The sequence below is a fragment of the Vipera ursinii genome (assembly GCF_947247035.1).
Source record: "Vipera ursinii genome assembly, chromosome: 1".
NCBI lineage: Eukaryota > Metazoa > Chordata > Lepidosauria > Squamata > Viperidae > Vipera > Vipera ursinii.
This window is the reverse complement of record NC_139512.1, coordinates 342,152,163-342,180,096: the sequence shown is the minus strand read 5'-3', so window position 1 is coordinate 342,180,096 and position 27,934 is coordinate 342,152,163. Positions and strand designations below refer to the sequence as shown.

Below are 27,934 nucleotides of genomic sequence, written 5' to 3'. Positions count from 1 at the left end.
CAGCCACACCTCATAGATCCAGTTTTCCTTTGGCACTGTTGTTATCATGCTTTCCTCTTGCATTGATTCATTAACTGGTGCAGGACTGTCAAATTATGGGGGGAAAAGCCTGCAGGACCATTATTAATGTTTAAGACATTTGTTTCACACTGAAATAGTTCTCCTTCTAACAATTTACAGTTTACTTCTCCATTCTCTCCCCAGGGCTTGTTTTTTGGCTCCCAAGGGGGCAACAGGAAAGGGAAACATGGGGTCGCCCTCTGAGGCGGCCCTGGCCAGCACGGATGGTGGCCTGAGCTGGCCTGGAAAAAGAAGCCTGTTGTTTGTCCAAGCCCAGGCACAAGATGGGGGACCCAAGAGACCTCACCTGGATTGCATAGGTGAGGTCACCAAGGACGACATGCTTTTCAAATCCAAGGGAACATGCCAGTCTTGTGGTGCGGGAGGACCAAATCTATGGGCCTGCCTTCAGGTTGGTTGCCATTACGTCAGTTGTGGGGAGTCCTTTGCAGATCACAGCACTTTGCACGCTCAGGCCAAAAAGCACAATTTGACGGTGAACCTGACCACGTTTCGGGTGTGGTGCTACGCGTGCGAGAAGGAGGTGTTCTTGGACCAAAATCTGGCTTCCCATCCTGCCAACCTGCCTTCCATATTTATGGAACAGAACAGTGAATTCCTGCTCCAGGATGCTCTCCCGCCTGTCCATCCGCTCAAAGCTGTCCCAATCACCGTCACTGACGAAAGAGAATCGGAAGACGACGACCTAAAACCAAGAGGCCTTATGGGAATGAAAAACCTGGGGAATTTGTGTTACATGAACGCTGCTCTCCAGGCTCTCTCCAACTGCCCCCCACTCACACAGTTCTTCCTCGAATGCGGGGTGCTCGGGACAACTGACAAGAAGCCGGCGCTCTGCAAAAGTTACCAGAAGCTGATCTTGGAAGTCTGGCACAAAAAGCGCCCAAGCTACATTGTTCCCAGCAGCCTCTCCCACAGCATCAAGCTGATCAACCCCATGTTCTGGGGCTATGCACAACAGGACACCCAGGAATTTCTCTGCTGCCTGATGGACCAACTTCATGAAGAGCTGAAGGAGCCGGTGATGGCCGAGCTGCATGACTCAGATGCGAGCGACATGGATGAGAAGAGGGAGGGGGACAGCAGCCCCTCAGAGGACGAGTTCCTCTCCTGTGACTCGAGCAGCGACCGCGGAGAAGGGGACGGGCAGGGCAAAACGGGCTTGGCCAAAGCGGAGCTGCTGATCCAGGACGAGGTGGGCCGGAGCATCTCCGAGAAGGAAAGGATGAAGGATTGGAAATTCTGCCACCAACGGTGGAGCAACTCGGAGCAAGTGGACGAAGATGCAGACATTGACACCTCGGTGATAGCGGTGGAGGGCAGGGCTTCTCTGGAAGGGCTCCTGCTGCCTCCTCAACCCGCCAGCCCTGCGAGGATCCCAGAACCAGATAATGACGCCTACTCTCATTGCTCATTGTGGCCCTGCAGCCCTGTCCACCATGATATGTACGCCAAACTTTCGAATCCTCCGCATTCCAGCCCTGTGAGGCTGGGACCCTCATACATGCTGAAGAAAGCTCAGCTGTTGATGGCTGGAAAAAGGAAGAAAGAGTTGCGCTATCGTAGCATCATCTCCGACATCTTTGACAGCTCCATTCTCAGCCTCATCCAATGCCTCACCTGTGACTGAGTTTCCACCACTGTAGAGACCTTCCAGGATCTGTCGCTGCTGATTCCCAGGAAGGAAGACTTGGCTAAACTGCATTTAGCCATTTACCAAAATGTGCCAGTCAAGACAGGAGCGTGCGGTGACAACTATGCCGCCTTGCAGGGCTGGATCACCTTCATCATGGACTACATTCGCAGGTTTGTGGTGTCCTGTATCCCCAGCTGGTTTTGGGGCCCTGTCGTTACCCTGGAAGACTGCCTGGCTGCCTTTTTCGCAGCAGACGAGTTGAAAGGTGACAACATGTAGAGCTGTGAAAGATGTAAAAAGTTGCGGGACGGAATCAAGTACTGTAATGTCGGGCCTCGGGAGCCCGACACTCGAGGGGGGGCCCCTCCACCTCCCCGGCACCCCCTGCCTGGCACCCGCCGGACTTGCCTGACTCCTCAGCGGTCCGTGAGGCTCCGGAGGTCGCGCCGGACTTGACCGGCTCCGTGGCGGCCTGGAAGGCTCCGGGGGCCGTGCCGCCGCTTCAGCTGTCTTCATCCGCACCGCAGCTGGTGTCTTCGCCTGGCGGCGTGTCGGCGCAGGGCTCCCCCGCCCATGACGTGACCGGCGGAGGCCCAGACCCACTCACGGCGGCCTGGGAGGCTTCGAGAGCTTTGGCTGTGCTACAGGAGGCTCCGGAGACCCCGCCGCTGCGGCTGTCTCCTCCGGCCGACGCCGTGCCTGCACAGGGCTCCCCAGCCGGTGACACGCCCAATGGAAGCTCCAGACCAGCTGATAGCGGGACCGCCGCTTCGGGAGCCCGCAGCACGACGCCGGCCCTTCCCCGGCTTCGGGTGCCGGAACTACGTTCGGCAAGGCAGGCCGAGGCACTGGACAGTCGTGCGCAGGACTGGAGGAGTCCAGCAAGTTCTATCGGGTATTTTCGAAAAACAGCACCGCAAAAACTTGCTAAGCTCCTCCAGTATGTGGCAAATCAACTCAAGGCGGGAAAAGGTTTTGACCTCCTCATTTTGAAAGAAGTGGTACAAAAAATGGCGGGAATTGAAATCACCGAAGAAATGACCATGGAACAGCTGGAAGCCATGACTGGCGGGGAGCAGCTGAAGGCAGAGGGAGGATATTTTGGCCAGATCAGAAACACAAAGAAATCTTCTCAGAGATTAAAAGATGCCCTTTTGGACCACGATCTCGCCCTCCCGCTGTGCCTTCTCATGGCGCAACAACGCAACGGCGTGATCTTCCAAATAGGAGGGGAGAAACATTTGAAGCTGGTGGGGAAGCTGTATGATCAGTGCCACGATACTTTGGTACAATTTGGTGGGTTTCTGGCATCCAATTTGAGCACAGATGATTATGTTAAGTGGGTGCCTTCTATCGATGTCCTCTGTAACGAATTTCACACTCACGATGCGGCTTTCTTCCTTTCAAGACCTATGTACGCGCACCACATTTTGTCAAAGTACGATGAATTGAAGAAAGCGGAAAAGGGGGATTGGCAGCACGCGCAAAGCATTATGGACCAGATGCCTCCGTTTTATGCAACGTCGCACAAATCTATCGCTATTGCCCTTTGCCAGCTTCTACATGTGATGATTGAGCCCCTCTATCGAAGAGTCGGGGTCCTCAAAGGCGCCAGAGGGACCCCAGTCCCCCACTGCAAAACAAGAGAGCCCCAAAGCAAGTGGAACATTTTGAGGACTTAAGGAAAGAAGTTTTCAGCATGCTCTGCTATCTCGGCCCGCATCTCTCCCACGATCCCATCCTCTTCGCCAAAGTGTTACGTCTTGGGAAAGCCTTTATGAAAGAGTACCAGTTGGAGGAAGCAAACAAGAGGACAAAGAAAAAATGGAGATATTATTCAGCTGTTTGCTGAGTATCACCGACCAAGTTTTGCTTCCTTCTCTTTCCCTGAAGGATTGTAATGCATGTATGTCCGAGGAACTCTGGGGGATGTTTAAAACATTTCCCTATCAGCACCGGTATCGTCTCTATGGCCAGTGGAAGAACGAAACGTATAATAGCCATCCATTGCTAGTAAAAGTTAAAGCTCAGATAATTGACAGAGCCAAATATATAATGAAGCGTTTAACGAAGGAGAACGTAAAGCCTTCTGGAAGACAAATTGGGAAACTGAGTCACAGCAACCCAACCATTTTATTTGACTATATTTTGTCCCAGATACAGAAATATGACAACTTAATAACGCCAGTTGTTGATTCGTTGAAATACCTCACTTCACTAAACTATGATGTTTTGGCTTATTGCATAATTGACTGCAGGTCACATAACGGAGTACTCACCCCTCTCTCCTTGCATTCCAGGTGGGCCCCTGGTAGAGGGGGCAGCATGTTGGGCCTCGGGAGCCTGACACTCGAGGGGGGGCCCCTCCACCTCCCCGGCACCCCCTGCCTGGCACCCGCCGGACTTGCCTGACTCCTCAGTGGTCTGTGAGGCTCCAGAGGTCGCGCCGGACTTGACCGGCTCCGTGGCGGCCCAGAAGGCTCCGGGGGCCGCGCCGCCGCTTCGGCTGTCTTCATCCGTGCCGCAGCTGGTGTCTTCGCCTGGCGGCGCGTCGGCGCAGGGCTCCCCCGCCCACGACGTGACCGGCGGAGGCCCGGACCCACTCATGGCGGCCTGGGAGGCTTCGAGAGCTTCAGCTGCGCTACAGGAGGCTCTGGAGACCCCGCCGCTGCGGCTGTCTCCTCCGGCCGACGCCACGCCTGCACAGGGCTCCCCAGCCGGTGACACGCCCAATGGAAGCTCCAGACCAGCTGATAGCGGGACCGCCGCTTCGGGAGCCCGCAGCACGACGCCGGCCCTTCCCCGGCTTCGGCTGCCGGAACTACGTTCGGCAAGGCAGGCCGAGGCACTGGACAGTCATGTGCAGGACTGTATTGCTTGGGAGCCGGCGGGCCCGTAGGGGGACAGGTCCCTTCCTGCCGCGGTGCCTGGGTGGCTGGGGGCCCCGGGCGTGGACGACCACAGGGGGTTCCGGAGTTGGGCGCGGCACGGAGGGGGTGAGGGGGTGGAGCACGGTGGCGGCAGCGCACGGGAGGGGGCTTACCTGGTTGGGCGTCGGGCGAAGGGGCTTGTAGGGGAGGGGTGGGGAAGTTATAGGGAATGGGAGGGCGTGGGCGTGTTTGGGTGGAGTATGGGTGGGTGTTTCGGGTGTGTATATACTAGAGTTGGCTGCAGGTAGCGGCCAACGCTGGCTTTGTTTCTTGCTGCGGCTGTGGCCTTGGAAAATAAAGTGCTTTCAGATCGCAGCGGAGGTCTCTCGTTCCTGTGTTCGGCACTTTGCCCTGCTTGCTGCAGGACGAGCTTTGACATGTAAAGTGCTTCAGCTGCCTGAGGTCCTCTGCATCCATCTGAAGTGTTTCTGGCACGAAGTCATGTACTCCTTCAAAATCAACAGCCATGTTTCCTTCCCCCTGGAAGGCCTGGACCTGCGGCCCTTCCTGGCCAAGGAGAGCATCTCCAAAATCACCAATTACGACCTCCTCTTGGTGATTTGCCACCACGGCACAGCCAGCAGTGGACATTACATTGCCTACTGCCAAAACACAATCAACGGCCAGTGGTACGAATTCGACAACCAGTATATCACCGAAGTGCATGAAATGGTCGTGCAGAACACCGAGGCTTACGTCTTGTTTTACAGGAAAAGCACTGAGGAGGCTCTCCGGGAGCGCCAGAAAGTCGTCTCTTTGGCCACCATGAAGGAGCCCGGCCTGCTGCAGTTTTACATCTCCCGGGAATGGCTGAACAAGTTCAACACCTTCACGGAGCCCGGTCCCATCAGCAGCCACACCTTCCTCTGCTCCCACGGAGGAATTCCACCAAATAAATACCATTATATTGATGACCTGGTGGTAATTCTTCCCCAGAATGTTTGGGAATACCTGTATAACAGGTTTGGGGGTGGCCCAGCCATCAATCACTTCTACCTCAGTGTGCCAGGTAGAGATCGAAGCTCTGGCTAAGCATAGAAAGATGGAGATCGACACCTTCATCAAGCTGAACAAAGCCTTCCAGGCCGAGGAGTGTCCAAGTGTCATCTTTTGCATTAGCATGCAGTGGTTCCACGAATGGGAGGCCTTCGTCAAAGGGAAGGACAACGAGCCCCCTGGTCCGATTGACAACACCAAAATTGCCGTGGCCAAAGGAAGCAGCCACATGCAAGTCAAGCAGGGAGCCGATTACGGGCAGATCTCGGAGGAGACCTGGATCTACTTGAGCACGCTCTATGGCGGAGGCCCCGAAATCGCCATCCGGCAAAACGTGGCCCAGGTGCAGGAAGTGGAAAGCCTCCACGGGGAGCAGAAGATTGAAGCTGAGACCAGAGCAGCATAAAGCGATGGGGACGTTCAGGTCGGCTCCCCATTCAGACTCCTCCTGCCTTTTGGAACTCAACACATGTCCCCCCCCTGTCCCTAGCCAGCCACTTCCCTCACCCCCCATCTTAATTTGACGCTCCTCCCGCGCCTCTGCCGGGAGCGGAGAGCGTCTCGCCTGCCTGGTTTTGTCCCAAGTTCGTCCCGTTCCAGGCAAGGAACATCCCGGCTTTCTCATCATCTGCAGAAGCCGGGAAGGGTTCTTGTAGAGAAGTTGGGGCCACCCTTTGAAGGATCCGGCGTGGTAACCGTTCCTGTTTGTCACCTTTTTGTGACTTGAGCTGTTCTTGAAGAATGTACCAAGAAGGGGAGCACCATTGTCTTGGTTCTCCTTTTGGTTCCTCTCCTGAATTTGGGGCCATGCTCAGCAGAGATTTTGAAGTCGCCTGGAAAGAAACTCGTTTGAAAGGAACATGTGGGTGCGACAAGGTTCCCCCCCTTTTGTGGCATACAAAATATATTTCTTCTACCCTTCTCCCGTACTGATAAAAAGGGGTCTTCGGAGAGTACAGTGCACCCCCCAATTCCCTTCTATTTATTTATTTATTTGCAAGGAACAGATCGTCCTTGATTCTTCTCGTCTCTTGTCCCCCCCATTCACCCAAGTATTTCCAAGCACAAGCTGGCCACATTGGTCCCCCTAAAACCAAGCACGGGTCTCAAGCCGCATCCACTTTGGGGAGACTGGGACCTTGGATGCTTCATCCCGATGCCCAAGATTGGTTTTCTTTTTTCCTGCCGAAAACATCCGCCAATAAAACTCGCTCATTTTCAAAAAAAAAAAAAAAAAAAAAGGAAAGGGAAACATGGTATTTCACAGGCCATTAGCACAGGGAGATGAAATTTGTGGAAGAAAGTCCAGGGAGGAATTCTTGAAGTGTCATATGCCTTTGAAGGAGAGCATAAGAATGCAAAACGTTCCTCCTTGATTAGACCAAAGGCCTGTTCAGTCCAGCATTCAGTTCATACAGTAACCAATCAGTCACTTATGGAAAGCTCTCAAGCGGAACATGAGCAAAAAAACTAAGGTCCTGTGATCATTTCCCTAGTATTGAGAGGCATCTTGCCTTTTGGACTGAAGTTAATAAATAGCTATTATGACTTGTAGCTATTGATAGTTTATTCTCCATTGGTGTCAAATCTCCTTTTAAGTCCTTCATTGGTGGCCATTGCTACAGATTATAAGAAGCAGATTTCTAGTTTATACTGAAAGAGCATAGCTTTTATCTTTCCTAAAGGGGAAGGGATTGACCCCCTTTCCATGTGAATGACATTTCGGAAGAGATGATTTCATCAGGAACCTGCTTGTTTTTCCTAAAACCGATGGCAGTTCTGATACTCAAGTAGATTATTTTTAAGAGGCAGAATCGATCTTTTATTGAAAAATCTTTGTGGCAGGCTGAGCTATCAATGGCTAGTGGAATTAATGGCTGTATATTATCTCCAGACTGGAAAGCCGGTTTGGCCTAGTTGTTAAGACACAAGGCTAGGCCTAGAAAGAATCCTGAATTCAACTGAAATGATCACAGGTGTGGAGTTCTTGGTCCTCTCTGAGCTTGTTTGCACGCACACATTTCATTACCCAACTAGGTGATATCCTCAGTGTAAGTGTGGGATTTGCTGCTTGTTTATGTATAAATTTGTAGTAGCTTGCTCTCCCAATTTGGGTGGGGGGTATATTTCCTCCTTGGTGGTTCCTTGATTAGAATATTATTTTCTGCCTGATTGTTTGTCTGGTGCTGATCCCTGCTTATCTGAATATTGGCTGCTGGAATGAATGTGCTCTAGTCTTTTTCTTTCCTTCTGATATTTTTTTATTGTCTCCTTCAACTGGTGTGTAAATGAGGCAGTGGCGTAGCATGGGTTGTCAGCACCCGGGGCAAGGCAAGTAATTTGCGCCCCCTAACCCATGGATTTTAGCACTCGAGTCTCTTCCACTAGCTCAGGAATTCTGGGAGTTGAAGTCCATGAGTCATAAAAGAGCCAAGGTTGCCTACCCCTGAGTTAGGTTCAAGGCAAAAAAGGGTCTCTGGAGAAGAGGGAAAATGCTAGTTTAAAACTGAAACAAGGCAACTTTAAGGTGCCTCAGCTGTGATTTAGGATGAGACAAAGAGAGGACATGGCGTTGAAAATGGTTAATGGGGCATGTTTGTTCCACTCTTAGTGGATGTCAAGATAAACCCCACGAGAGAATGACCTTACAATAGATGTGAATAGGCTTGGACTACGTTTGTAGATTGAGTGCATACATCACATGGAGCGATGATGGGCTTCATCAAGATTTATGATCCCACAATTGGTTAGTTTTCTCCATCTTGTTATGTCATGTCATGTCATGTCATGTCATGTCATGTTATGTCATGTTAGGTGACAAACAATGACTTCCAACTTACAATGCCTCAGCTTCCCAAGATTATTCCAAAGCCGGAAAAGCCAACCAACCCACCCTACAGCTTTGCCTGCTTAGGCTGAACCCCAAGAGTTCATACTTGCTGCAGCGCCCGACCTATTTTCTGCCCAGACGCTGCTTATCCAAGCCAAGCCGCCTCCTTCTCTTTGGCACCTCGCCCCAAAGATTTGCCGGCCTGGCTGGAAACTCTCGCTGCTGGCGACATGTGTTGGGGGGGCGGTCCCGATCGCCTCCTGCAGGGGGAACCGAGTGGCCGCAGAGAGTCAATACGGCAGGAGGAGGAGGAGGAGCAGCAAGCAGCCGCAGGTGCGGCGGCTGCAGTTGTTACCTTTACCTCCGGGAAAGGAGGAGACGGGGGCGGGAGCTGGGTCAGGGGGGCCGGGCTTGCAGGTTGAGAGCCAAGCGGAGGAGAGCCGCAGCGGGAGAAAGAGAGGGAGGCAAGACGCTGCCAAGCCTCCCCACCCCCACCCGAGAAAGGAGGCGATCCGTAGCCACGAGAGGATGGGATCCCGCTCTGGCTGGGCGCAGCGAAGGCGGTTGCTTTCTACGCTCCGCCCGATCGCTTGCTCGCTCCTCCGACCCTCGGCGAAGTGGAATCGTCCCCCTCTGGCGAGCTTAATGGGCGCCCCCCCAGATGTTGCACCCGGTGCGGCCGGCCCCCCCTGCACCCCCCACGCTACGCCACTGAAATGAGGTTTCTCTCTTTGTATCTATTGATAACTGATTTGTTAAATGTACCAGTCTTGATAAGACATAATTGGAATGTTCTTAAATCCCTCCCATCTTCTACTTTAACATTAGATTGTTATTGTAAGATTAAATTGTCTGGAGTGATCTGGAATATTGTAGAACACATAGGTGGTTAATAAATCTTTAAACTAAATTAAGAGCAGCCTTTATTGTCCCACCAAGTTTTGTTTAATTAATTGGGGGAGGAATTTCAGATCACTCACAAGCTTATATGCTGTGCTCTGACTTTCCTGTTAGTCAAATAAAGAGATGGCTTCTCATATGGATTTTGGAAATGTTATTTTGGCCAATATAATTGTTCAATAAGCCATCACTTAAACATATGCAATTGCCAGTGCAAACCTAAGTTTTTGTCTCCCCATGACCTCAAAGAATACAGGGTGCACAATTTCTGTCAGTCCAGCCTAGGTCACTGGATAATTATTGTGGGGATAAAATTAGGCTAGAGAGCCATACATGTCTCCTTTTGCTCCTAAAGGAAAGGTGGCGTAGAAATACAATAAATTAATTGCAGGCTGACTCAATGCCTCTATGTATTCTTCATTCTGTAATAAAACATGTTTTGTAGAGAAAGAAATAAAAGGAGAGCCAGCCACAAATTTAATTCTTTTATTTAATTACTTCACACTCCTCAAAAAAGAAGTGCAGGACTAAAAGTATTGCAATGATCAATAAATCCAAATGCGTAAAGACCATTCTGGGTTTTAGATCAGATTATATATATTTGGTCAGCACATGAACTTTGTGTGTAAGAAGTTGGATTAGCTCAATTTGGCACATGATGCAGGGAAGAAAGCTTTCTGCTTGTTTCTTACTTTATATTATTCATGTTTTAATTTGCTCTTCTTTATTTTGTGTATTCTGCCATTTTTAATTTGTTTTGAATTATAAGTACGTTAAGTGTTTGTTTTGAACAAAGAAGTGAAGTGTAAATCAAATAAACAAAACAGCTTTGTAATATTCACCTTTCCATTGCCTGTTCCTTGTTGCTGCTCACACACAATACTCTGACACTTGCCTTTTGTGTGTCGTTGGCCTATCAATTTTCTACAGAGTGTATATCCCTATTTAGCATTCACCATAAACTAGTATTTCAATAATTCCATTTAGTTCATTCTTTGCTCAGTTCATTGCTCCTAAGAGCAAGCAGTTTTATTTGCCTGTAGCTTTTGTTGTGTGCTGACAGTTGTTTAAACACTGAGAAGTTGTGCAGTTTATAGAAATTCCATCACATCATAGCAGCTGTTCTAGAGGGTTCATTGCAGTTGGGGAAAAATAGACTGACACATTCTAAGCCACTTTTAAAAATGTCTGGATAGAAGAAAGGATGGATGGATGGATGGATAGATGAACAGATAAACAATTATATGGGGGCATCTGTTGGGGGAGGCAAAAAACTCAAGATGGTAACCAGGACTATATGATTAGAGCCCTGTCCATTGTTAATGTGTGCAAGCTGCTTTGACAATGCAGCCCCCACCATCATCTTAACATTTTTCAATTTCTGCTTTTCTCACAATGCCCCTGGCAACCTATCTTAAGCAAATATCTCTGGGCAGTGAACAACATCAGACCAACCCAGGGTAAAATAACACAATACAAAAACCATAAGGCAAGACAGAATTAAAAACAATGGTATCTGAGGCTCCAAGCAAAACTGTCTCACAACACAGAAGAGATCATACACAGCTCCACTAAGATCCTGACAACTGCACCTGGGGAAAAATCCAGGTCCTCAAGACTTTCCAGAAGACCAACAGGCTTCTGGTTGAAGCCGTCCAAATCTCAGGCTATTCCATGTCATTCCACAATATGAGATGATTGAGATGGTGGGACACAGGTATTATTCAGAGGTGTTATCTCCCTTAACCAATAATTATGTTTTGAGCAGATCAACAGATGTGGCCAGGAAGACCTCAAATGCTCAGAGATGGAGCTGTGTGTGTGGGGGGGGGGGAAGAGACCTTATCCTACCCAGAAGAGGCAATTTATGCTTTTTCATCCCAATTTATGCTTTGCCCCCAGTACTTATGGGCTGTCATCCACAGGTGCCTTAATCCTTCTAAGCATCCCACACCCCACCAACGGTGCAATGAAATAGGATTCTATCCTTTGCAGTCAGCCACTACCTATTTAGTACTTTAAAAAATATATCCACTTTGTATGAACTGGACTGAATTACCTAGCTATTTCTAGAACAGTAGGGTGCCAGCTTGGGAAAGGTTGTCTTTCAGAATTTGAATTTAATCCCCATTTAGTTCTCTGTTCAGCCATGAAGATGCCTTGAGCTACTTCTGTTTCAACCCTATTACCCCAAACTATTGCCAGTTATAGCTGGAAATGAAGAATTCTTGAATGCTATCTTGGGCTTTTTGAAGGAAAGTTGCAATGGAAATTTAATACAGAGTTCATAATTAGTTTTCCTTTCTTTTTATAAGTGTAAACCTATACCCACATGCACAGCTATCAACCCTAACTTGGCCTTCATCCTGAACTTTTGTTTTCTGAGACAATGGGTGTCCTCACACAAGTGTTTTAGGCAGTCTTCAGCATCACTTCAGAGCTAAGAGAAACAATTTAGCTTAGAACAGGATATTTTCAACCATGGCAACTTTAAGATGTGTGGATTTCAGCTACCAGAATTCCCCATGCTGGCTGAGGAATTCTGGGAGTTGAAATCCACACGTCTTAAGGTTATCAAAGTTGAGAAACACTGGAGAAGATTGTACTGTTTTATTTCGTTCCCCATTACCCACTGTTTCTAATGGTGGAGCTATCTAATGCCTACCAAGTGGCTGCTTCCTGCTTTTCAAAAGAAATAAACAGGATATAAGAAGATTGAAATTGGCATTGAATGTCCAGGCACCTTAGCATGAAGATGCTGCATTGGTGCAAAAGCAGCCCCAGATTGCTCTGATTCTGCCACATTGCCTCTGTGTGAGAGAGGACCCAAATTATTTCTGATTCAACTGTGGTAAATTTGGAAGGCCAGCAAAGCTAGTCTCTTCTTTCACAATGATTTGAAATACTGAGTTTGTGGGTAGTCTGGTTCCCCCTTTGTCAGGAACTCTTACCTCATCTCACCTCCTTCCAGCTCCTGAACTCAAGACAATCATTACTCTCTCACGACATCCATCCCATCCAAACTACACAGTTGGTCTCAGTTCTGAGGAAACTTCCACATTAAGATGCTTACTCCAAAAATTTCAAGAAGCAGCCCGGCCCTTTGGAGCTGGCCAGTCCCTGCAGCGGAGAAGAGGTAAACAGAACTATCAGTTGCACCTCTACTTGACTTATCTGGATTCCTTGGACTCTGGAAAAGTTGCAAGAACAGTCAAAATAGCCCACTTTTCTCTCTTTTTATTTTATTTATTTAGTTATTTCATCCCACTGTGGGAAGAATCCAGAGGAAAAAAAATATTTTGGGGAATATTAAAAAAGGTAGAATATATTTCCCCAAAGGAATAATGGAGAAGATCTTAAAAAAGACAGAAACCAGCCCCAGCCCCTCTCCCCCAGGCAGAAACTAGGGAGAGGCCAGCTTTTAGAAATGCAGATGTAATAATCCATTCAGGAAGGTTGGAGCCAGGAAGCTATTAGGAAGACAAGGACACCTAAAATCTACATACCCCCACCCAAATTCTAAGGACAGGAGACATAATGGGATTAACCCACTAATACCAAAAGGGCACACTCAGACTCAGGTCAAAGTACATGACACAGGAAATACAAAGCCTCAAACAGGAACAGGAAACAACCTCAAGAGCCCCAGAAGGTATAAAAACCCACCACTCCCTGCTACATGCAGTCAGTTTTTCCAGAGCTATCTTTCTGTCTGGCTCTCCTCTTCGATAAACTACAACCTTCTTTCTAAAGCAGTCTCCATTTTGATTATTCCCGGCTTGGACTGGACCCTGGTAAAGATTTTTCCTTCAACCTTTATTATTGTTTCTAAATAACTCAAGGCGGCAAACATACCTAATAATTCTTTCTCCTCCTATTTTCCCACAATAACAACTCTGTGAGTTGGGTTGGGCTGAGAGACAGTGATAGGCCCAAAGTTACCCAGCTGCTTTTTCATGCCTAAAATGGGACTTGAACTCATGGTCTCCTAGTTTGTAGACCAGCACCTTGACCACTAGACCAAACTAGCTTTGCCATTCTAGTCACACTATTTACAGCTAGAGGTATTGGGAAAAAAGCTGGAGTGACAATATGTCAACATGTTACCTTTCAGTTTTACAGTTCATGGTAGCTTTTTAACAGCATCTGATGGCGAGTTTGCAGCAGGATAGATTCCTTTCTTATCATTTGCTTAGATTACTTTGCAAATATCCAACAAGATCCCACAGTATATACTTAGAAAAATACGAGGGAAGGAACTAAGTTTCTTTTCCTTTCCTTTTTGGCTGCCTTCACCCTGAGGTCAGCTGTTCTGCCATCTGCACCAAGTCCCAAACAGAAGTGATTTAAAGGGATGGGGGTAAAGCAAAATGAGGATTCAATAATAGACAGCACAAGTCGCAGAATTTCTTGCAAACTGATTTGTAGAGCTTTAAATCAGAGTACAACTGTATAACCCAGAAATCTGATGGATAAGTAAGAGAAATGCATATCTGAATAAATCAGTAGTCCTAGACTTACAGCCAATTTGTTTAGCAGCTGTTTGAAGTTACAATGGCTTTGAAAAAAGTAACTTAGGACAGGTCCTCACACATATCCATTGCATCATCCCCATTTTCATGTGATTTTGATTCAGGCACTTGGCAATTGATATGTACTATACTGATGATTGTTGAAGTGTCCTGGGTCACATAATCATTTGTGATCTTCCCTGCTGGCTTCTAACAAGCAAACTCAATGATGAAACCAGCAGGGAAGATTACAAATGTCCTGCTTAATGATTGCCCTAAAGAAAGATCATAAAATTAGATGTTTGTCATGTGATGTCTTACTTAGCAACCATACTGCATAATGAATTTTCCAGTCCCAAATATGGTCAAAAGTCAAGGATTACCTGTACATCAAATGCAACACATTGTTTTGCTTCAAACTTTCTTCATTATTTTTTTTAAAACACAAACTTTTATTCTTTTTTTGTATAATTTTTTCTTAACAATTTTTTGAAAATAAAATAAAAACTAATATAAACTAAGAAAGAAAAGAAAAATCAAAGAGAAACCTAAAACAGCAAGAAAGAAAATCCCGTTGTCCAAAGAATTTTGTCTGGTGGGGTCCAGGAGAAGAGCCTTTTCTGCTGTGGCCCCTCCTGCCCTTTGGAATATTCTCCCCTTGGATGTGAGGTCTGCCCCAACACTCCTGGCCTTCTAGATGGCTCTGCCTCTTAATCTGGGGCTCTTACAGGAGCCTGCTATGTTTGGAGTAGCTGACAGAATAGAGAAGATTCTTACCCCCAGGCCACCCATTGTCTTGGTTTTTAACTTTTAACTTCTGTATTCAAGCCACCCAGAGTCGCTGATTCAGTAATCAAGAATTTTCTATTTTTTTATACATCCAAGAAAGATGATAGAATGTCCCTTCTTGTTGTTCACATTTCCATCATAAGCTTGACACGTCTTTATAGACAATTTCTCTTGTGACACATATCAATGGTACATCATTTTATAAAAGTTCCCTATAAGATTGTAGCTTAACTTTAAATGCAATGCTTTCAGCCACTTAATTTCTCATTGTTTCATCTATATGTTATAACCAAAAAAATTAACCCACTTTATCATACATTCTTTCATTTGTTTCAAATTTGAATAGACATTTGTACATTTTGCAATTACATGTTCATTATTTGTACACAATTCTATTCCAAAGTCAGTCTTACAATGTTCAGAACCATAACTTCTCTTGTCTATTATAAATCTTTCTAATGCAAATAAGGGAATTGTGGGCAACTACATCCCTCTGCCACCAGTTCTTCTCTTGATTTTATTTTACATTCTGCTTGACAAAATGCTAGTATCTCACAATAAGTAAAAGCACAGCCTAATTTTCCAAGAAATGCATACATGGTTTAATTTCAGATTTTATGGCCAGTTTTAATGTTGCATAATTGTGTTCTCTTCAACTGCTGATTCCCTTGAGAAAGAGGTGACTAATATTCCTTTCTCATTTGCATAAAGAAAAACCAAGGAATGCTTGGCACAAAAGCATATTTCATAGTGCAAAGTAATAGATGTGGATCAGAAAATGATGAGGAAGATAATACAATTTCGGTTTTGGTTAATTTCTCTTGGAGCAATGCAGGTTTCACCACAAGGGGCAGTTCTGTCATTTTTCTCCTATATATTCATCTCTTTCTCTCTTTATATTTATATATTCCCATCTCACTGATTCTTCAGAATGGATTAATAATTCCTAAGATAAAACAGCTTGCGTGTAGTGAAGAATAAATTAATTAAATAATTTAAGGCTACTGGGAGCCCATGAGCTTGCTCCATCTCTGGATGATGTAGGGCTGTTCTGTGTTAGTGGGTTTTTTTTTACTCAGTACTGTAAGCTTATTAAAAAAACATTACTTATTCAGAAGCAGAGGAAGGGGAGATCTGCTCAGCTATAGCAGAAGGATAAAAACAATCTTTAGATAAACTGAAATCCATTAGGGAAGGAAACCAACCAACCACCCAGTTGAATGAGGAATGAACTCCATTCTGAGGATCAGAATATCATGGAGAAATTCCTCAGTATTTGAAAGAGAATTTTTATAAGATGATGTATCATTCGTATTTAACACCAGGTTTTTCAAAGATGTATAAGGGAGTGTCAAATATATTCTGAAATCAGTATGAAGGCACTTTACACTAACTTTGGTGGACATGTAAGAAAGCTAAGAAATATTAGAGTAGAATAGAATAACAGAGTTGAAAGGGATCTTGGAGGTCTTCTAGTCCAACCCTCTGCTCAGGCAGGAAACCCCATACCATTTCAGAAAAAATGTTGTCCAATCTCTTCTTAAAAACTTCCAGTGTTGGAGCATACACAACTTCAGGAGGCAAGTTGTTCCACTGGTTAATTGTTCTAATGGTCAGGAAGTTTCTCCTTAGTTCCAGGTTGTTTCTCTCCTTGATTCGTTTCCATCCATTGCTTCTTGTCCTGCCTTCAGGCGCTTTGGGGAATAGCTTGACTCCCTCTTCTTTGTGGCAGCCCCTGAGATATTGGAACTGTTAAATACTAGGATCTGTGAAGCATTGAAGAGACGAGAGGGAAAGTAACAGTCTGTTTATTGAGTCAACACAGAAGCAGCTCTAACAGCCGCTTGACATCTATTTATACAGACTGCTGCTAGGCAGCAACCAATGAGTTTAAAGCGAACATTCCCGCCTAAAACACAAGCTTGCAAAGTCATACATAGACAGACAATTAAGGATTTAAACTACACATAAAGGTAAAGGTTCCCCTGCACATGCATGCTAGTCGTTTCCGACTCTAGGGGCCGGTGCTCATCTCTGTTTCAAAGCCGAAGAGCCAGCGCTTATCTGAGGATGTCTCCGTGATCATGTGGCTGGCATGACTAGACGCCAAAGGCGCATGGAGCGCTGTTACCTTCCCACCGTAGTGGTCCCTATTTTTCTACATTTTTATGTGCTTTCGAACTGCTAGGTTGGCAGAAGCTGGGACGAGTAACAGGCGCTCACTCTATTATGCAGCACTTGGGATTCAACCCACCAAACTGCTGACCTTCTGATCGACAAGCTCAGCGTCCTAACCCACTGAGCCACTGTGTCCCTTAAACTACACATAATTAACCATTTATAACTGCCCTTATGAATTTACATTAATACACAACAGGATCACTGCTATCATGTCATCCCTAGGAAAGGGATAGTTCCAATCTATCCGCCTTTCTTTCTTTCCCTCCCTCCCTCCCTTCTCAACTCATCTTCCTCCTTCTCTTTTCCCTACAACAATGTCTCTGTGAGGTAGGTTGGGCTGAGCTGAGAGAGTGACTGACCCAAGGCCACCCAGTTAACTTTCATGACTAAAGTGGGACTAGAACTCAGAGTCTCCTGCTTTTTAGCCTGGTGCCTTCACCGCTAGTCCAAACTTGGCCCGCATTAGGACTAGATATGTTTTTTAATTCAGAGAATTCTTAAAATAAATGTACAGTTGAAACCAGATGTTTTGCTTTTAGGTTTGATGGATCAACATATTGAAAGAAAACATGGGACTTCATTTCTTTATATAATAACAGTAGCAGGACTTTTGTATGCACAGAGATGGAAGAACTTAAAAATCCCCACAATGGATGAGTGGATGGTGAAGTTAATGGAATTGTCTGAGATGAAGAAATTGATTACTTTGATCCAAGAAAAGACTTTGTCTAGCCTTGTTTCTACTTGGAGACCACTTTTGGACTTGTTGCTTTTAGCTGAAAGAAATGAAACTTTGATTTGGGGATTTGATGATTAGAGCTGTTTATGATTATAGAAATACTGTGTATTTAACCTTAAAGTAAGAGGTTAACGAATTTTATATTTATCTCTGTAAATATAAATAAATCTTCTATTTTTTCTTTTTCTACACTTTTTTCTGATCTTTTCTTTTTCTATTTTTTTTGTTTCTGTATATGTTATCTCCTGTTGAAACTTAATGAAGTTTTAAAAAGAAAGACAAATTCCTCAGTGACTGATTGATATGAGGGGTTTTTTTGGAAGACAGAATTTCATGCTGCAATAGATAGTAACAGATCCTACTTTATTTTGGGTCTTTCCAGAATGCAATGTTCTCCTAGCACTACTGATCAATAGTTATTGAGCCTGCTTCCCCCCTCACACTTAATCCAGTCAGCCATCAATCCACCTGGTGTTATTTACCAGTAGTTCTGGCAGCACACAATCACATGAACTGGAACACAACATCACCACCTTAGGAACACAGAATCTCTGCCCGCTTTATCTGGGAAGTACTTGGAGCATCCCATGAATTCTTTTGCTGGAGAGTACTGGCATGGCCAGGCAATCAGAGCTTGGGTAGTATCTTCTGTGCTGTGTGTTATGGGCTGTGAGAAAGGAGGAAGGAGGAAGAAGCCACAATCTAAACATCCATCATGCAAAAGATATCTCAGTCCACAGAAGAAAAAGGGGTGTGAGAAGCATCTTAGAAGGGACCCTCTCTAGTTCTCTGAAATATAAAGGGGAGGGTGAAGAGCTTTTGGACTGGCAAGATTCTGTTATCGTGACCTTATAGTAAAGTTACTGTTGGTCTTCATAGTTGATGCTTCTTGACTGGTCTACAACAAAGAGCTGACACCTCCAAATCTTGGCAGTGAACTACACTGAACACAAACTTCCACTTTCAACACCTCTTTCTCTGTTCATTGGTAGCTCTGTTCTTTGGAGTTCTAGATGTATTGAGTGAGTTGACTGGATTTAGATGTTCCCACAAGCAACTGAGTAGAATTAGTTTAATCCTGTGTATGACTGATTTGTGTGGTTTCCAGATTTAACCCTTGGGGATTAATTGACTGGATCAACTGGTCTGTTTTAGTATTCTACAACTTACTAACACAGTTAAATGTTTTGGAAGAACAGAACCAATCTGTGCCATTTTTCCCTTTCTCATTTTATCTTTGCAATTCTTTTGAATGGAGCACAACAATTGAATTAAGCTGAGCCTTTCATGTTCCCCTCTTCCAGTGTTCTATTCTTTTGATACCTGGTTTCCTCTCAAGTTGGAATGCGTTTTGCAGGCAGTTCTCCAAAAGATTCAGAGTTTGTAACTCTTTTATTGCTAGTTTTGTGCCAGTCTGATCGTACAAACCAAGGCTCTTTGGAAACCTCCCTAGCATAGTGGGCATCTCATGAGGATGCTGCTTGTGTTAGAATGACAAAGATCTTGTTATAGTGCAACTCCATCTCTTTCCTATGTGCAGTGACATTATGACATGCGTACAAAAGGAGGCAGGGCCTGCATTGCAACACTGCTTTTGTCATTCAACCCCTTGAATAATCCATTTTGTTACACAGGCCCCACAAGCACCAAAGGAGTACAAATAATTAAACAGCAATTAGGACTTGGGGAATGGAGGTGCACACTATTTTCCGAACCACACACATTTCCTCACTGATGCAGATTTATGTTTTCAGCTGGGCAGCATAGAGAGTGTTAATTGTGAGGAGACTGAGGAGGAAAAAGCAACAACAGAAAAAGCAGCTGCTGGATTTCCCCACCTTTTAGTCTCTGACAATTATTGTCAAAAATTCAGCAAAGCAAGATCAGTTAGAGAACTGTGATGAAAATTAAAAGAATCAACAGAGAAACCCAATTTTCTTAATGTAAGAAACAGAAATCAGGACACGGGAAAACAACGAAGAATTCCTGTTTTGGTAATAGTAATTACAAAAAAGGATTTTCAATTAATGGTGGATTGCAAGTAAAATATGAGTCAGTAGTGTGACGTAGCTTCAAAAAAGGCAAATACAATTTTAGGTTGCATCAACAGAAACATACTTTCCAAATCACAAGAAATATACAGGTAGTCCTCGACTTCCAACCACAGTTGAACCCAAAATTTCTCTTGCTAAGTGAGACATTTGTTAAGTGAATTTGACCCCATTTTGCGATCTTTCTTGCCACATTTGTTAAGTGAATGTTAAGATATAACACATGGTTATTAAGTGAATCTGCCTTCCCTATTGACTTTGCTTGACAGAAGGTCGCAAAAGGGGATCACATGACCCTGGGACACTGCAACCATCATGAGTCAGTTGCCAAGCACCTGAATTTTGTTCATGTGATCATGGGGATACTGCAATGGTCTTAAGTGTGAAAAATGGTCATGGGTCACTTTTTTCAGTGCCTTTGTAACTTACTCAAAACCAGATTGTGCCAAACCAATCTTATTTCATTCATCGATAAAGTGACTAAACTGATAGACCAGTGAAATACTGTGGAGGTAGTACATTTAGATTTCAGTAAGGCATTTCACAAATAGACCACAACGTACTCCTTGGTAAGCTAGAAAAAGTTGGAATAGACAACATCACCACCAGATGGATCTGTAGCTGGCTGGCAAACTGTACTCAACGAGTAGTCCTTAACGGCACTACATCCACATGGAGTGAAGTAAGCAGTGGGGTGCCACAAGGTTCCGTCTTAGGCCCAGTACTCTTCAATATCTTCATCAATGACTTAGATGAGGGAATTGAAGGGGAACTCATCAAACTTGCAGATGGCACCAAACTGGCAGGAGTAGCCAACACCCCAGAAGACAAACTCAGGATCCAAAAAGATCTTGACAAACTTGAACAGTGGGCCCTATCCAACAAAATGAGTTTCAATGTGGAGAAAAGCAAAGTTTTACACTTAGGCAGAAAAAAGCAAAGGCACAAATACAGATTGGGCGAGACCTGACTCAAAAGCAATAACTGTGAGAGGGACCTTGGAGTCCTAGTGGACGATCACTTTACTAGGAGCAGCAGCAGCCAAAAAAGCTAAAACAATCCTGGGTTGTATAAACAGAAGCATAGAATCAAGATCATACGAAGTATTAGTACCGCTTTATAAAACCCTAGTAAGACCACACCTGGAATACTGCAGCCAATTTTGGTCACCGTATCACAAAAAGGATGTTGAGAGTTTGGAAAAAATTCAGAGAAGAGCAACTACTGTAAGATGATCAAAGGCCTGGAGACTAAAACATATAAAGAAATGCTGCAGGACTTGGGTTTGGCTAATTTAAAGAAAAGAAGAAATAGGGGAGACATGATAGCAGCATTCCAGTATTTGGGGGGCTGCCACAAAGAAGAGGGTGTCAAACTATTCACCAAAGCACCAGAAGGCAGGACAAGAAACAATGATTGGCAACAGAACAAAGAGAGAAACAACCTAGAATTAAGGAGAAACTTCCTAAGAGTGAGGACAATTAACCAGTGGAACAGCTTGCCTCCAGAAATTGTGGGTGCTCCATCACTGGAGATTTTTAAGAAGAGGCTAGACAGTCACTTGTCTGAGATGACATAGGTGCTTAAGTGGGGGGGGGGGGCTGGAATAGAAGACCTCCAAGGTCCCTTCCAGATTCTATTCTATTCTATTCTATTCTATTCTATTCTATTCTATTCTATTCTATTCTATTCTATTCTATTCTATTCTATTCTATTCTATTCTATTCTATAATTCTAGTATGGTTACTAAATGAACGGTTTTAAGTCAAGGGCTACCTGTATATATTTTTTAAGTCAGGCTCCATCTGAACTACTTGGTATCGTTGTGGGCAAAACATGAACAATGGTGAGACAGATTGAAACAAAATGAGAGAACAATGAAGATAATTAGGGCAATAGTCCTGTGAAAAGTATTGAAGGAATTGGGCCTGGTTGGGTTTGAAGTAAAAAATGAGTGAAGGTAGACAACTTTTAAAATATTTCATTTGCTTTTATACCAGGATTCCAGTTAAAAAGTGCATATAAAGAAGTAGAATAAATTAAAAACACACAGAATTGAACAATGTGTATGGATAAATCCAACAATAATTTAAATTATTTAAAGAAATAACACAATAAGTATCATATTACCATTTTAGTCCATAAAGGGCAGCTAGTAGATCCAAGCTGGGCTAAGCTTAACTTTGGATGATCCTGGCATCCCTAAAATTAAAAAAAAGAAAAAGAAACAATCCTCTTTGAATAACTGGAAGTAATCACATAGAAAAAGGCCCAAGGTATCCTTGTAAATAGGGAGGCGGTGGCTCAGTGGGTTAGGATGCTGAGCTTGTCGATCAGAAGGTCGGCAGTTTGGCGGGTCAAATCCCGAGTGCCGCGTAACAGAGTGAGCACCTGTTACTCGTCCCAGCTTCTGCCAACCTAGCAGTTCGAAAGCACGTAAAAATGCAAGTAGAAAAATAGGGACCACTATGGTGGGAAGGTAACAGCGATCCATGCGCCTTTGGCGTCTAGTCATGCCGGCCACATGACCACGGAGACATCCTTGGACAAGCGCCGGCTCTTCGGCTTTGAAACGGAGATGAGCACCGGCCCCTAGAGTCGGAAACGACTAACACGCATGTGCGGGGGAACCTTTACCTTTACCTTTTTATCCTTGTAAAAGGCAGGACATGATTCAGATTAAAGGAAAGTAGATTCAGATTGAATGTTGGGGGGGAAACCGCTAATAGCACAAGTAGTTTGATAATAGAACCAGTTCCCCTTCCCTTGGTACATTCAAGCAACCATCTTTAAAGAAGGATTTCATTTAGACTCTTGCAGTGAGCAAATGCTTGTTTTTGCAGTGTTTCTCAATCTTGGCAACTTTAAGATGTGTGGCATTCAGGTCCCAGAATTCCCCAGCCAGAAGTGGCTGAGGAATTCTAGGAGCTGAAGTCCACATATTTTAAAGTTGGTAAGTTTCAGAAACATAATGGTCTGTTCCAGCTCTACAGTTTTACGGCAACTTTGTTCTATCCTGATGCTTGTCATATACGTTAGCTTATAAAGCTCAAAATTCCAGCTAATATGGCTAGGATTTTCAGGAACTGTAGTCCAACAGAGCTAGAGAGTGTGGAGTTAGGGACAGCTGATTTAGAGTATCAAAGGAGTCTGCAATATAGTCATATTCTAAAGAAGAAGCAGAAGAGAATGAGGTTGGATAAGCAACTGCCATTAGGGAAAAATAGATACAGATTTGGTCTTGTGCCCCAGAAATCAGTTGACAAGGCTTTTCACTGCATATGGATCATAACATCATAGTGTTGAAAGGAACTATTACTAGCCAATCCTGCACAGAGAAAGAATCCAAATTAAAGCACTTTGAGAAATGTCTATCAAGCCTCTCTGCCTGATAGCATCCAGGAAACAAGTAGCCACCAACTTCCTAGATAATTGATTAAACTATTCCTACCATTAAGATGTTTTCCTCAACATACAGCCAGACCCTGTCTTCTGTAAGTGTCATCATTATTCCATGATGATAGAAAATATTGTTAATTTAGAGACATGGTGGCGCAGTGGTTAGAATGCAGAATTGCAGGCTAACTCACTGCTCACTCCAGCAGTTCGATTCTCACCAGCTCAAGGTTGACTCAGTCTTCCATCCTTCTGAGGTTGGTAAAGTGAGGACTTAGATTGTTGGACACAATATTCTGACACTGTGAATGGCTTAGAGAGGGGCAGTATGGGGCAGTATATGTCTAAGTGCTATTGCTATTGCTATTAATTTATGGTAGCAAAAAACCAAATGGAGTTTGATAGCACCTTTTCCAACTAACACATTTCATTAAAAGACATAATATTTGTGAGCTCCAGTGGACTTCATCAGATGCAGAGTGGCTAGGCTGAAGTAGAGTTTAAAATGGGGTTGGGGGAAATGGAGGGAAGATAATTTAGTTACGCAAATGCAGCTGACATGTGAGACCGAGTACAAGTACTTTATCAATTAAGAATTGCAATTTATTAAAACTGCATTGAGTTTTTTTGAGAACTTCTAAGATTTCCAAAAGGTTTTGATGAATACAAGTTCAACAATTTTTCACCGGAAGGTGCTGCTAAAATCCCACTTTTCCAAAACAGTCACTTTGAGATCCACCATGGAATGTAGATGTAGGAGGTTGAAATGTTCTTGTGTTACTTTGTTCTTGTTTTAAATCCTGTGGTCCATTAATTCTTTTGTGCAAAATTTGTCCCATTGTCCTATAAAGAATTCAGAGGGGCACTGCTGGCAGATATGAATATCACATTGAAGAAAGAACATGTGAAGGCACTCTAATCTTGTGTGGATATATGTTGGAGCCTGAAATGGTGGTGTTGGTATAGATGTGGGGGGAAAGTAGACATAAGGGTTTGTTACAAGGTCTGGTTCCCTTGTTGGCATTATTGCCTTGTTGTTGCTTGTTGCCTATGAGAATCTACTTCAGCTTGGATGCTTGTCTGAATGCAAGCTTAGGCCTGTCACCCAATGCTTGAGATAGTAATGTTGTTGTCCAGTATGGATTGTATTGTACTAATAATGCTTTTGAGTGGTTTGAGCTGTGAGCTGTAGATGACCACCAGTGGTGTTCTGTGTTTCTATTACTATCATCTGTCTTTTAATAGGTCCTCCTTGGGAATTGATCTGTCTCAATTGATTTGTCTATTGATCTTGTTGGTGGGTTGCTTAGTCTCCTGAATGCCTGGCTTAATTCCATCAGTTGAACATCTCTGTCAAATAGATCAGAAAAAATGCAATAGAAATGTAGTCTGCGTATAGGTGATAGAATTGGTGGTATGTTTTGAATGGAAGCTGTATACAACTAGGTATATATGGCAATATGTACAGTAGGTTTCTTGTTAACATGATATAAAGTGTCTGTTGTATAGTTTTGCAGTGACATGAAGGAAGCACTTGTTCTGTTAAGAGGTGTAGGCTGAGGTTGATGTTGGGGTAGAGGTTGTTGAAGTTGTGACAGAATTTGAAGGAGGTTCCTTTCCATGGGTCCAAAAATTTAAAATATCTCAAATAAATCTCTAGTAAAGGAGGAGCTTCAAGTAGTGAGAATTAAGAAAGTGTTCTAGATGAGCCATGAAGATGATGTCATAATAAGGAGACAGTTGTGCCATTGATTTGGGAGTACAGTTAGTGCCAAAAATGAAGTAGTTGTGAATAACTACAAAGTCACAGTCTGGTGGCAAGGCATGTTGTTTTGCCATCAGTGATGATATTCTCGGTGGCTTGAAGTCCATTTTTGTGGGGAATATTGGTATACACTGCCTCAACACCCACACATGATGGTTAAAAATTTGTCATTAAGAAGATTGTCTATAGAGTGAGTTTTCATAGGAAGTCAGTAATGTTTCTTATGTAGTTATTAGTGCTGGTGGCATAAGGTCTGAGTATAGACTCTCTGAAACCTGATATTAGTTCATAATTATAATGCTTGAGATGATGTGATGATTCAGATTTCCTGGTTTTGTGTATTTAGGAATTTCTTTCATCTGATTGTGTAGTCTCTGATGTGATACAGGTAGTCCTTGATTATGACCATTTGTTAGCGACCATTCAAAGTTATGACAATGCTAAAAAAGTGACTTACAGCTGGTCTTCACATTTATGATTGTCACAGCCTCTTCATGGCCACAACATGATCAAAATTCGGGTGCTTGGCAACTGGCAATGTATTTACAACAGTTGCAACATCCTGGGGTCATGTAATTGCCATCTGAGACCTTCCCAGGCAGCTTCCAACAAGCAAAATCAATAGGGGAAGCTTTTGCTTAATGACAGTAGCAAAAAAAGATTGTTAAATTGGGCACAATTTACTTGATGACTGCAACAGAAGTTCCACAATTTACTTGATGACTGTAATGGGGTCATAAGTCAAGGACTGCCTGTATTGTAGAATCTGAGAAGTTGGTAGAATGTGGTGTTTTGTTTATTCCATGTCCTGAAATCAAGTTGAAAAAGGTGTTTTGTAACTGAGGAAAATATTCTTTGTACTCTAACAGCATTTGCATCACAGTGAGTCTCAAGGCTGCCAAGGTATTATCATTCCTATTGGTTTAAAAACAGCTGCAAGGGGCTGGTGTGGAAGTCTGAAGATCTGGCTTCTGCAGGGAAGAAGCTATAGAATTGGGAATAGTGAAGATCTGCTGCCAATGGGAAAATAGCTTGCTCCAAAAGCTTATAAAGCTTCGACACTTCTGTTAGGAGAGACTTTCCAGGGCAACTCTTGATATGTTCCATCTGAGCCAGAAATAAATTGGCTCAGTTGCACAACAACAAACAACAGCATATGAACACACAAGCACAGAGCTGATCTGGGAACAGCACAACATAGTACATGAAAACTCTCCAATTTCTAGTTGTCTAATCATGTTTATTGCTCTTTGAGTCTCATCCAGGTTATCAGAATCTTTTTTAAGCATTATACACAGAACCCGAGGTTGGGTGTGACTTATCAGAACAGAGTGGAACATTGCTTCTCATACTAAGTTTTCTCAAATGAGTATCATAATAGATAATTTTTTTTAAATGATCACAGATCATTGCATATCAAACAACCCTTGCAACACAACTTCAGTATTTCTTCCAAAAGCTATAGCAGCATAGCCGTCTCTGGTTTCTTGAGACAGAAGAGTGGCAATAGCTATTTGGAAATCCCACCGCCCTTAAATTTGCCTAATCTCTTTTTAAAGATATTTCAAGCCAATGATCTTTCTATCATAACACTTCATAAGATGAAGCTCCATTCATTAATCTTATGTTGGATCAAGAGGCACTTATGTTGGTTTGACTTTAATTGAATTGGCATCCATTTTGTTAGTTATCTTCAGATTCTAATGTTATAGGATGGGCAATGGAGAACACCATCTCAGCCAACTTCATTATGCTCTATTTAATTTTAGAGTCCTTTATTCTTCCATGCCCCAAAGTCTTTATAAGACTCTCTTAAGATTATGATTGGCATCTTAAAACACTTTTTACCATCCTTTTTAGGATGACTACAAGGTAGATAATATAAATAGTTTACTGTGATATGGGAAAAGACAAAGGCTTAAGAGAAACTCACAGTGAGGTTCACACACAAAACAGCAAGCAGAGTTAAAATGTAATAGTTGGTGGTGTAATATGTTGTGTGAGCTAGCCTATCGCATTAAACCACAGTATCATGTGTTTAGGTATAGCATGATTTGTGAATACAGCACAAGACACAGTACTGTTTTGCTTACCTGCATTTAGGTTTTATTGTGCTGTGGGAGTTCAATTACTTTTACCTGCCACAGACAACATAAAAATGGAATTGCAGCAAAATACAGGAAGTCCTCAACTTACATCCATTTATTTAGTGACTGTTCAATGTTACAACAATACTGGAAAAAGAGGACCATTATGGCCAGTCCTCGCACTTGCAACTGTATATAATTATACAGCATTCCCATGGTCATGTGATCAGAATTAGGGCACGTAACAACCAGCATTTAATTATGATGGTTGCAGCATCCTGGCTTCATGTGATCACCATTTGTGACCTTCCCAGCCAACTTCCAACAAGCAAAGTCAAGGGGGAAAGCCGAATTTAAGAACTGCAGTGATTTGCTTAACAAGCATGATTGAAAGTTCTTAAAATTGTGTACAACTCATTTAACCACCTTGCTTAGCAACGGAACTTCTGGTCCTAGTTGTCATCATAAGTTGAGGACTACCTGTACCACAGTTCATTGTTCTCATTTTCAACCAGTTTTCTGCCCAAGAAGTGTTGCATATGGTTGTTTTATACTTTAAGCCATTTCTCAGTGAATCCTCTACAGCATGATACTGTATTACAAATATTTCCTTCCAATGGTCATGCATAGGCAGATGTTAGCACTCACTATTTGAGACTTTTCAGGCTTCTGGACTTCAGATCCAATTTCAGACCAGCTTCTAAACCAAAGGATCACAATCTGAAGCCTTAGAACTGTATATGGATCCTAAAAGCCTTTGGTGTAGTACTCTGAGACCTCCAATAGATTTTGCTTAACTGTAACTTTTAATGGGGACACAAGGGGGGAAATTATTACATATATGTTGCTCCAAAATAACCATACTAACAATATCCAAATGTTTAGATGTAAAAAAAAAATCCCCCATTCAGTTGTGTTCAGCTCTAGGGGCCAGTGCTCATCTCCATTTCCTAGCCAAGGGAGCCAGTGTGCTCCAAAGATGCTTCCATGGTCATGTGGCCAGCATGACTATACTCCAAGGTGCACAGAATGCTGTTATCTT

The 27,934-nt window shown here is 43.7% G+C and overlaps 1 pseudogene across 1 annotated transcript; it reads left to right on the top strand.

Annotated features, from left to right (window-relative positions):
- Positions 1–247: 247 nt before the first annotated feature.
- Positions 248–6,988, top strand: LOC310650815 (ubiquitin carboxyl-terminal hydrolase 20-like; annotated as a pseudogene). The gene is made up of 2 exons: positions 248–2,039; positions 5,012–6,988. The product of its transcript is annotated as a ubiquitin carboxyl-terminal hydrolase 20-like (transcript).
- The last annotated feature ends 20,946 nt before the right edge of the window (positions 6,989–27,934 follow it).